Source organism: Pristiophorus japonicus, unplaced genomic scaffold (assembly GCF_044704955.1).
Source record: "Pristiophorus japonicus isolate sPriJap1 unplaced genomic scaffold, sPriJap1.hap1 HAP1_SCAFFOLD_35, whole genome shotgun sequence".
NCBI classification, from domain to species: domain Eukaryota; kingdom Metazoa; phylum Chordata; class Chondrichthyes; family Pristiophoridae; genus Pristiophorus; species Pristiophorus japonicus.
The window spans coordinates 9,119,005-9,131,151 of NW_027253324.1; the positions used below are offsets into that span (position 1 = coordinate 9,119,005).

Genomic DNA, 12,147 nt, shown 5'->3' on the forward strand with positions numbered 1-12,147 from the left:
CCCACCAGCACCAGGTGTCTTTCACTTGTTTGTCCCAAATTTTCAGCAGCTGGGACAACAAGGAATCAGGTTCCACCGAGATTTGAACTCAGATCCCAGAGTGCTCAGCATTACACTATGGAACCAACCATGGTAAAATATTTCAAACAATTCTCAAAAACAACAAAATCATCTCCAACAGTACACTTTGGCTCGGCCTTTTCTCATCCACACCATTAGTTTCCTCTCTTTGCTGTCTGCTAATTATCGATGCAGAACAATTCACACAGATGCCATCGAGGCTATGGTTTTCCAAGTAGCTGTTTCTGTTTCACACTGTTCATCACAGCTTGGACTTCAGTCTTGCCAGGTAAAAAAGTGCGTTGGCATTGCAATGTATTCATGTAAAATGCTTGGCATGGAAATAAAATGCAAAGTTTTGTCGAAATAGCGAGTAGGTGACGAGGTTTGGGGTTGATGTGCGTCGCTTTCAATCTTTGAAATTTCACCAAGCAAAGAAACGGTGAATTGAACTGTCCACAGTCAGGGGCTGAAAAGGAATTAATACCTAATACCGACTTCAGGACAATCAGAATACTTCGTCACAGACAAGGCACCGGAAGGCTGGAAGGTAGATCACACCGATTGTGGGAGAGCTGGTTGGTGGTGACATGGAAGTGTCTGCAGTGTGCGGGACCAGACTGCTTCCACACATTCACAATGAATGTCCCACCCTTTAATTGGGAAAAGTACAACTGAGAGTGGACAAGTTCCATCCCGGTCAGAGCAATCTGAAGCTTTAACTGACTGACACCCTGGTTTGGGATGTCTTGCAGTGTGTAATTGCGTCAGTCTCTGTGGCGCAATGGGTTAGCGCGTTCGGCTATTAACCGAAAGGTTGGTGGTTCGAGCCCACCCAGGAACGAAGCATTTAACTGTTTTTCCCCGTGGATTCGGTGCTGCACGATTCCAGGTTGTCATTGTGCGTTTTGGCTGCGCGAATATATTCCACAAACATCTGCCAGCTGTGCTGTTATCCAGTGAGATCCCACTGCAATACTTTTATGAGCATTGTGGTACATTGTTTTTTGTTAATATTGAACCACTAATATGAATAAATACATTTCTTCAAATATTTAATTGAACATGTTTTCAAAATGTTTCCGCGCAGTTTTGAACAGGGACATTTCGCGTGTGAGGTGAATCTAATAACCACTACATTACGGAAACACTACAGCAATGTTTGGAACATAACCAGAGCTTTAACCTGCACAGCTGGCCTATATTTCAGGACCTGGTTTTATGAGAATAGAGCGATGGTGCTATATTTAGGAAGGCTGTGAGTGTGGCAGGAATTGATCTAGTGTTTCCCAGACTTTACACACAGGAACAGGAGGTGGCCATTTAGCAGCGAGTGGTTAGGATCTGGAATGCACTGCTTGAAAGGGTGGTGGAGGCAGACTCAATCTTATCTTTCAAACGGGAGCTGGATCAGTGTCTGAAGGAAAAACAATTGAAGGGCTACGGGGAAAGAGCGGGGGAGTGGGACTCGCTGAGAGCCGGCACGGGCTCGACGGGCCGAATGGCCTTCCGTGCTGTAACCATTCCATGATTCTATAGTTAGTGGCACATTTCATAGTGTGGGTGGAAGCAGAACATTTCAAAGGGACATGGATTGAGTCGGCAAAACTAGACGCATCTGATTCAGGAGATTCGGGGTCGCGGAAATTCGGAAGTATAATGACTTTGAAAGGAATATTTTTGTTTTGTGCAGTTACGGTCAGAGAAATGTTTGTGAAAGGAATTTTTTGAACGGAGGAATGCAGCATTTAATCTTCTGCCTTAACACTTCTTCCTGGGTGTCGGGGTCACATTTCTTTTCGAGGTTATTCTTCTCAAAAAGGAGTTAGATGTAGTCCTTCAGACAAGGGGGTCAAGGGCTATGGCGAGAAAGCAGGACTGGGGTATTGAAGTTGATTGTTAAGCCATGAACTCATTGAATGGCGGAGCAGGCTCAAAGGGCCGAATGGCCTTCCCCTGCACCTATTTTCTATGTTTTCTTTGTTTCTTGAATTTATATTTCCTTTGGTGTTTCACAATAACCAGACCTTTGCTCTAAAGTCTTTCTCACTGTTTGCCCAGTCTCCTGTTGATGTACCAGCAATGAACATTTTGAACCAGACACCAAAAACACACTGTGCAAAATGGGACATGCTTTAACAGTTAACGTGGGGCTCGAACCCCAAATTCGAGCTTAAGATTCTCATGCTCGACCGATTGATCTCACGGGGCTTCTACCAAATAGACGTTTTTGTCGTTGATTGCAGGCAAGCGCCTGTTGGCTCCGCCCCGGATGTTTAAACTTGCTGTCAAGGAACTGCTAGGATCTTCTTGAATGGTGCACCAGGCTCGAGGGGCCGAATGTCCTACTCCGGCCCCTATTCCTTACATGTTTATGACCTTATGACCTTTCACAGGAGAACAAACTCACCCCTGAGCATGCATGAGGAGATAGCTCCAGAAAATATTCCCACCCGGTGAGCTTTCGCGTGTGAGGCGAACGTGTTAACCGCTACACTGCGGAAACCTCTCCACTTTCAGCACCCGGTCAGACGGAAATGTTAAGCGAGCAGGTTAACTGCTGAATCCCACTTTGAAGGAGTTGATCATGGTGTCAAACAATGTGTTTCACTTAATGATTAAAAATAAGAAATGTCAGATTTAAACACAGACCTCGAGAGAAGACTGCAACCTGAACACAGCACCTGAGACCGCTCGGCCATCCTGACTATTTAATGCTGTATGTGGCCATCTGCATGTTGATTTTGAACTTTTGTATCCTGTCACATGAAATAAATGAGGGCAGCAGGCGTATCTCTGTCTGACACCGGGGAAACAGTGAAACAAACCTTGGAGCAAGGGTCTGGTTATTGCCAAACAGCAAATAATATATTAATTCTGGAAGAACAATATCTAAAAGTACAGTAACCCTGATGTGATTTAAACACGCTACCTTCGGAACTGAAATCAGTCACGCTACCATTGCGCCACGAGGTCTACGTCATAAGACTCAGATGTTAGTCTATATGAAGGTGTCACAATACAAGGAGCTTTAAAATCTCCGCCCATTCCCACCTGGTGTCAGAAGAAGCGCTCACCTCCCAGTCACTGTATGTTTTTTTCTTAAACTTTTGTGTGCTTTCATGGGACAGCATCATTAATTAACCCATCACCTTCTTTTGCACAATGAAAGTAATGCTAACTGAGGGACAGTCGATACTTCAATCATTTGTCCTGTGCTTTGGGGAGCGGGCAGGGAAGTGGACCTGAGTCCATGCTCACATCGACGATGATCGTATTAAATGTCGGAGCAGGCTCGAGTGCGTATGGCCGACTCCTGCTCCTATTTCTTATGTTCTTATGTTCTTCTGCATATTAACCCATTTTACACACTGTATTTTAGGATCTGGTTCAAAATCTTCATTGCCGATGACATCAGGAATCTGGGGCAACGTTTGTCAAATTTAACAGCACCGGTGATTCCGACCATGCACAGAAAATAGAATCAGTAGTGAAGATAAAAGCCCATGGTGCCCATTTTCAGATTCAATGCAGTAGGATTTCAAATAAATTTTAAGAATTTTACAGTGAAAAGATTTGGAAGTGTTATTGCATTTGTGTCTTTAATTAAACTTTGTGGCGTCTGACTCCCGTTCATGCCTCTGCTGAATAAGAAAGGAGGGTTTGAAGTTGACCAGACTGCACTGCCCCTGATATTTGTGAGCTCATCCTTTATATTCAGTGGTTTCTCGCCCTTTGATGGGCTGCAGTGTAGCGGATATCACGTTGGCGTCACAAGCGAAATGTACCCGGTGAATCCGTTTTCTCTCACTGAAAGTTATCTATTTATTGAAGTGAAATAAAGAGCACTTCAGGAATAAGGGATCACTTTTGCCAGGAGAATAAATAGCAAATAAAAACAGAAAATGCTGGAAATCTCAGCAGGTCAGTCAGCATTTGCCAGAAGACGAAACTCGCCTCTGATTGTTCCTCGATAGCAAGTTTAAATATAATGCTGCTTCCCGGGATCGAACCTCATACCTTTAATGTGTAATGCAAACGTGATAAGCACACGTGATAACCACTACACGACAGAAACCTCTGGCACAGCTGGCACAACCGAGGGGAGCTGACCAGTGAGCTCCCTCTGTGCTGATCGGGAATGTGTTGGCTCACCTTAAACAACTTCTGTCCCACACTGAAAGTTCGCAATCCTTCTCCTCCACTGCCCTTTACAGAAATGTCACGGATCACCCAGCCACCGTGTTCACTTCCACATCCTCACAGTGGGGTCACAGAGGCTCCTACCGTCTGCCCGCGATCAGCAAACTCGCCCAGTTTACAAAATTAAACCCAGAACACGTGCCCGGCAAAGGGCAGGAGAAGCCAGATCGTCTGTCAGCTCGGTCTATCACAGAAAGTATTGGTATTCATGGTGATTACAGCAATTATTAATCGTCTCACAGAACTCAATTATTTTTACGCAATGAATTGATCGACAATTGAAACAGGTTAGTGCGCCGGATATTAACCCCTCGACCACCAGGGAACAGTTATGATACATGTAGATATATTTATATATATTCTTATTTGAACCTGAATATCAACGGCTAGCTACCTAGACCTCATGGTGCAACGGTAGTGCGTCTAACTTTGAGTGAGAGAAATTGTTCAACAGTGACACCCATTTCATCTTTTGTTCCCTTTTAAACACTAGAAACTGAGACAGGGGGAATAAATAGAGAAATAAAAGCCCAGGGATATAGACAAGAGGAAGAGAGAAGGGGAAAGATACTGCCCCCACCCAGAACTAATGCAGAAACCCCTCTGCTGCGCACGGGTTGGCCACCCACAGCCTAGATACACTAACGGGAGAACACCAGCGGCAGGTCGGGGCCATAAAAGGAACAGCGAGCGGCCCTGGGAGCAGCTTGGAGGTCCCGGGTCACTCCTCCAGGGAGCAGCGCGAGCTGGTGCAGGAGGTTGGCGGCAGCGAAGAGTGACGTCATTAAGCTCCAGGTCGGTGATTGGAGCGTGGGCAGGTACAGCAGGAGCATCGAGATCGGGGCGAAGGAGCGGTGAGAGACTGTGGAGGGATGTGATCAGGGCCCAGGGGAGGCATGAGTTCGGGGCCAGTGGCCCAGGGTTAGCACGGGCCAGCCCACACTGCAATATGTGTGTTCACTGGGTCCGTGCAGCAGAACTGGTCTCCAGTCGACCTGCTTAACCCTTGCCACTGGACCAAGACCTCGCTCTGTCAAGCCCGTGTGATGGCTGGGGTGCAACGGCCACCACACGTTAAACAAATCCACGCACAGATATCTTCCACCCTTCGGGATGTAGTTCGGGTCCTTCATTGAAACACCTGTGAACTCATCCATTTTCGGCGTGGAAGCAAGTCATCCTCGTTTCGAGGGACCGCCTATGATGATGATTATGATGGATACATTAACGTCCCAACAGCTCATTGACTGCAGGAGTGGGACCGTGCGGCACATCAGAAAACATGTCGAAAAGGCAAAGTCACTGATTCCGTCTCATGTGCTCCTCCGATCAAAAATAACAACACACACTAAAAATGCTTCAATGATGGTGACACTTTATCTCCGTGCAGCCTCTACAGTCTAAAGACATCACAACGGTAATGCGAATACATTCTTCCCATCAAAGTTCTATTTGTGCTACTTTGTTGTGGCAACTCTTGATTGCAGTCACCAAGATATCCCTTGAGATATAGGGTAAAACTCATTCTTTTCCTTTGGCAATGCTTTTAAGAATCTGAGAAGATTTGACTGGAGGTTTATTAACAGATAGCACTTCGTAAGGCCTTTATCTCCATATTTGCTAAGCAGTTGGCTCGTTGGGCTAGTTGTATGATTCTCACTTTGGGGTTATTACTTGAAATTTGCGAGAGATCCCGGGCGAGCCCTTTTTTTGCCGTGAATTTTGAATTTGCATCGAACTTTTGCAAAGAAGCACTTGCATTTCTGCAGCGTCTGTCAGGAACTCATAACGCCCCAAAGCGCTTTACAGCCGTTGAGTTACCTTTGAAATGTTGTCACTTGAGTAAAGATGTGCCCGAATCACCCCACACGCACCTCAACTCTTTGTGAAGGAGTTCATAGAATCATAGAAGTTTACAGCACGGAAGGAGGCCAATTCGGCCCATCGTTTCCACGCCGGCCAACAAGAGGCTATCCAGCCTAATCCCACTTTCCAGCTCAAGGTCAGAACCTGCAGGTTACAGCACTTCAGGTCACATCCAAGCACTTGTTAAATGTGGTGAGTGTTTCTGCCTCGACCACCCTTTCAGGCAGTGAGGTCCAGACCCCCACAACCCTCTGCGTGCAGAAATAAATAGGTGCAGGCGAAGGCCATTCGGCCCTTCTAGCCGCACCACCACGGAGAATGAAACAGTTAATTAAGAGACCGTGGTCCAGAACTTAAAGAAGGGTAACTTTGAAGGTGTGAGGCATGAATTGGCTAGGATAGATTGGCGAATGATACTTAAGGGGTTGACAGTGGATGAGCAATGGCAGACATTTACAGACCGCATGGATGAACTGCAACAATTGTACATCCCTTTCTGGTGTAAAAATAAAAAAGGGAAGGTTGCTCAACCGTGGCTATCAACGGAAACCAGGGATAGTTTAAAGCCAAGGAAGTGGCATACAAATTGGCCAGAAATAGCAGCGAACCCGGGGACTGGGAAACATTTGGAACTTAGCAAAGGAGGACAAAGGGTTTGATTAGGTCAGGAAAAATAGAGTACGAGAGGAAGCTTGCAGGGAACATTAAAATGGACTGCAAAATCTTCTATAGATATGTAAAGAAAAAAAGGTTAGTAAAGACACACGTAGGTCCCCTGCAGTCAGAATCAGGGGAAGTCATAACTGGGAACAAAGAAATGGCAGACCAATTGAACAAGTACTTTGGTTCGGTATTCACTAAGGAGGACACAAACAATCTTCCGGATATAAAAGGGGTCAGAGGTTCTCGTAAGAAGGAGGAACTGAGGGAAATCCTTATTAGTCGGGAAATTGTGTTGGGGAAACTGATGGGATTGAAGGCCGATATATCCCCAGGCCTGATGGTCTGCATCCCAGAGTACTTAAGGAGGTGGCCTTGGAAATAGCGGATGCATTGACAGTCATTTTCCAACACTCCATAGATTCTGGATCAGTTCCTATGGAATGGAGGAAAACCAATGTAACCCCACTTTTTAAAAAAGGAGGGAGAGAGAAAGCAGGATCCTCGTTATCTTCAAAACCCTCCTGCTTGTTTAGGCTGTTCGGGACATTTTTGATAAACACTGTCCATTTTGGAAATCTTTTCAAACTGCATTGAAACTTTTTCATAATTGAAAATTCGAATCCATGTAGAGTGTTTTTTACTTATTCCAATTTTTTTTTCTCTTCTAATTGAACCAATATCTTTTTCACAGCAAACATCAACTAGTATTTAGTAAGTTATGTCTTTTTCCATTTAGTCCGTTACATCTTTTTTTCCTTTCTTCAAATTAGGTTTTGTATTTTACACGGAGGGTTCGTAACTCCATAAAGTTGTTAATTTAAAATCATTTGTTTATTTTCAAAGTGGCGTCTTTATCTTTTTCTTTTTCTCCATAACTGGAATGGAGTCCAGCTTTGAGAGTTTGAGTGCTGCCTTTCGTTATCTCAAAATGCTCCAGTTTCAATATCGTTACTAAAGCTTGCTGTTTTTTAACATTTTCCAAAAGTTCCTTTTACACCTTCGCAGATAGCTCGCCACTTGCCCAGGATTTTGACCTGATCAGATTTAATTTAATCTTTTTCTTTTTTTTTTAATCCACCTCAGTATTTCCTGTGCCTTCTCTGAATATCTCAAAATCCCAATTCAAACTTTGTAATTTCAATCTTTATTTAAAACTTTTTTTTTTTAGAAGCTCTTTTTTTTTAAAGCATTCTTTATCTCATTCCGAGACTAAATTTATGTCTTTCAACCCAATCAATCATTGCATGTTTTCTTTCGGCAAGTAAGTGAGCATGTCAAATAAATATTTTGCTCAACAAACCTATTCTTTATTTGTTTAATTTCCTAGCTCCGTAACTTATCATCCGAATAAATCCACACCTGCGTTTCTAACTTAAATGTCTTAAATCTTCCCACATACAGGACAACATTACAAAGGGTTAAAAAAAGAGTTTCACTCTGTTTCTTAAATAAACAGACACTTGCATTCCTCTTCGAACCAGGCTTTCGGAACATGAAAACATAAAAAAATTAATTCTGCAGTCAAAAATCACACAGACACTTCTCACTCAACGATCAGACATTTACAACAATCTCTCTTCTTGTTTTGGCCGGCTCTATTTTTGGATCCATGACCTTTCAGGGAATTCGTAGTTTTATCTAAATAATTCCTCACATAACTAATTCCTGAGGATTCCACCCTGCTTTAATCATTTTTTCAATTAGCTTCTTTTGTTTTTCCGCCAGGTGGCGGTTAAGCGACTCTTCTGGTCCCCACTCGAGTTTACTTGTTTTCATGGCCATTCCTGGGTAGGACTAGTACCGTTAGGAATCTACTCTCAGAGGTCCGCTTTCTTTCTAGCGCGACTTGTCGTAAACTGTCACTTGGCTACTGTCAGGTCACAAGTTCTGCTGTTGCACAAACTTATACAATTCCTAAAAACGCGTTTAAGCAATTCCCGCAGTGCTCTACGTATCCTTAACGACTACATACCACCGCTCAGCCCGTTGGTCCGACCCTGTTCACAGGTTTGGATTCCGTTAGCCGCTGTACACCGCTTGGTTCTACCCCGGGGTATTTAAAATTACACTACTGGGTCCGGAAGATGTCTCTCGGTATCACGATCCCACGGTCACAGTGTGTTCCCTACGCCTACTTGGTTCCTGGCCGTCACGTGGGACAAAAGTCCTCTTAATTCAGGCTCAGGCGAGGCGTTTGAGATATTAGACCGTCTCCTCATGTCGATCAACCAGCTTCCACCTTCCGCAAACTTTATACTTAAAAATTGTTTTTTATACTCACCCAGGTTTTTTCCAAGGGCGTCCAGCGACTCCGGGAAATCCTGCCGACTACGCCATTGTTAGCGTTAGTGTTTTCTCAGAAGAATCACTCAACACTCAGAGTCGGTTCCAATGCTGATGCAGCTTTTATAACGCTCAGCGGGGAGGAAACACTCAGGACCGTATCCAGGTTTCTCTCCACAGAACAAAGGGTTACATGCACCTTTATATGTTTCACAACAGTTACAAAACAGTTTACTACAGCTACACAGCCCATCACGGCTGGACACAAGCCAATCACAACGATTATAGATTACATATAGGTTATTTTAACCCAATAGAATTCCCCTAGTATCCAGGGAACCATATTTTCGGTTATTGTCAGCTTGGGCTGATCGATGACTTTATAGGTTCTCTCCCTAGTTCTTTCATCTGGGAGAAATAATTGGTTTATAACCTTGTTTACAGGAGATGGTTTCCCTCTTATCTTTCTTCCTGGGGAATTAATTGGTTTATGACCTTGTTCACAGGAGATGGTTTCCTTCTTATCTCTGTCTTCCCGCATCCCAGGCATTCCTACAGTGAGCCTCACAGGGTTATTGCTCGGTCATTGAACGTTCAACAGTTCACAGCTTGACTTCCTGATTTCCCATCATGCCTGGGCAGCCATTTTATGTGTGTGTCCATTTTAAGCTTATGTGAGTTTTGATACATCTAGCAGGTGCCTAATGCCTAGTATTCTGCTATATTCTAAAGGTGCCTACAACACCACTCTCCGAGTTCCATCCTCAAAAAAATCAAGAAGATTTGTCAAGCATGATTTCCCTTTCCTATTTCATCCATAATAATTGATTCCAGCATTTTCCCCACTACTGATGTCAGGCTAACCGGTCGATAATTACCCGTTTTCTCTCTTCCTTCTTTTTAAAAAAGTGGTGTTATATTAGCTACCCTCCAGTCCATAGGAACTGTTCCAGAGTCGATCGACTGTTAGAAAATGATCACCAATGCATCCACTATTTCGAGGGATACTTCCTTAACTACTCTGGGATGCACACTATCTGGCCCTGGGATTTATCAGCCTTCAATCCCAACAATTTCCTGAACACAATTTCCTAACTAATAAAGATTTCCTTCAGTTCCTCCTTCTCGCTGGACCCTCGGTCCCTGAGTAGATTAGGAAGGTTATTTGTGTCTTCCTTCGTGAAGACAGAACCAAAGTATCTGTTTAACTGGTCCGCCATTTCTTTGTTCTCCATTATAAATTCACCTGATTCTGACTGCAATGACCGACGTTTGTCTTCACTAATGTTTTTCTCTTCACATATCTATAGAAGCTTTCACAATCAGTTTTTATGTTCCCAGCAAGCTTCCTCTCAGACTCTATTTTCCCACTCCTTATTAAACCCTTTGTCCTCCTCTACTGAATTCTAAATTTCTTCCAGTCCTCAGTTTTGCTGCTTTTTCTGGCAAATTTATAGGCCTCTTCCTTGCATTTAACACTATCCCTAATTTCCCTTATTAGCCACGGTTGAGCCACCTTCCCCGTTTTATTTTTTCTCCAGACAGGGTTGTACAATTGTTGAAGTTCATCCATGTGATCTTTAAATGTTTGCCATTGCCTATCCAACGTCAACCTTTTAAGTCTCATTTGCCAGTCTATTCTAGCCAATTCACATCTCATGCAATCGAAGTTACCTTTCCTTAAGTTCAGGTCCCGAGTCTCTGAATTAAATGTTTCAATCTCCATCTTAATAAAGAATTCTACCATATTATGGTCACTCTTCTCCAAGGGGCCTCGCACAACAATATTGCTAATTAGTCCTTTTTCATTACACATCACCGAGTCTAGGATAGCCAGCCCTCAAGTTGGTTCCTCGACATATTGGTCTAGAAAACCATCCCTTACACACTCCAGGAAATCCTCCTCCGCCGTATTTCTACCAGTTTGGTTAGTCTAATCTATATGCAGATTAAAGTCGCCCATGATAACTGCTGTATCGTTAATGCACGCAGCCATAATTTCTTGTTTGATACTGTCCCCAAACTCACTACTACTGTTTGGTGGTCTGTGCACAACTCCCACTCGTGTTTTCTGCCCTTTGGTATTCTGCAGCTCTATCCATCCAGAGTCCACACCATCCAAGTTAATGTCCATCCTTAATATTGCGTTAATTTCCTCTTTAACCAGCATCGTTCCCCGACCTCCTTTTCCTTTCTGTCTATTCTTCTTGAATGTTGAATACCTCAGGATGTTGAGTTCCCAGCCTTGGTCACCCTGGAGCCATGTCTCTGGAATCCCAATTATAACATATTCGTGAATTGCTGCCTCTGAGTGAATTCATCCACCTTATTACGTAATAATCCTCGCATTGAGGCACAGAGACTTCAGGCTTATCTTTTTAATACACTTTGTCCCTTTCGAATTTTGCTGTAATGTGGCACTTTTTGATTTTTGCCTTGTGTTTCTCTGCCCTCCACTTTTACTTTTCTTCTTTCTATCTTTTGCTTCTGCCCCCATTTTACTTCTTTCTATCTCACTGCATAGGTTCCCATCCCCCTGCCATCTTAGTTTAACCCCTCCCCAACAGCACTTGCAAACATTCCCTCAGAAATTGGTTCCGGTCCTGACCATGTGCAGTCCGTCCGATTTGTACTGGTCCCACCTCCCCCAGAACCGGTTCCAATGTCCCAGGAATTTGAATCCCACCCTCCTGCACTACTCATCAAACCATATATTCATCTGTGCTAACCTGCATTTCCTATTCTGACTAGCTCGTGGCACTGGTAGCAATTCTGAGATTATTACGTTTTAATTTAATTCCTAGCTCCCTCAATTCAGCTTGTAGGACCTCATCCCGTTTTTCCCTATATCGTTGGTACCTATATACGCCATGAATGCTGGCTATTCACCCTCCCCCTCCAGAATGCGCTGCAGCCACTCCGCGACATTCTTGACCTTTGCACCAGGGAGGCAACATACCATTCTGGAGTCTCGATTGCAGCCGCAGAAACATTAATCTATTCCCCTTACAATAGAATCCCCTATCACTGTAGCTCTCCCACTCTTTTTACTGCCCTCCTGTGCAGCAGAGC

General features: G+C 43.9%; 1 non-coding gene across 1 annotated transcript; it reads left to right on the forward strand.

The window, feature by feature from the left end:
- Window positions 1–830: 830 nt before the first annotated feature.
- Window positions 831–904, forward strand: trnan-auu (transfer RNA asparagine (anticodon AUU)). Its single transcript has one exon. It is a non-coding gene; the product is annotated as a tRNA-Asn (tRNA).
- The last annotated feature ends 11,243 nt before the right edge of the window (window positions 905–12,147 follow it).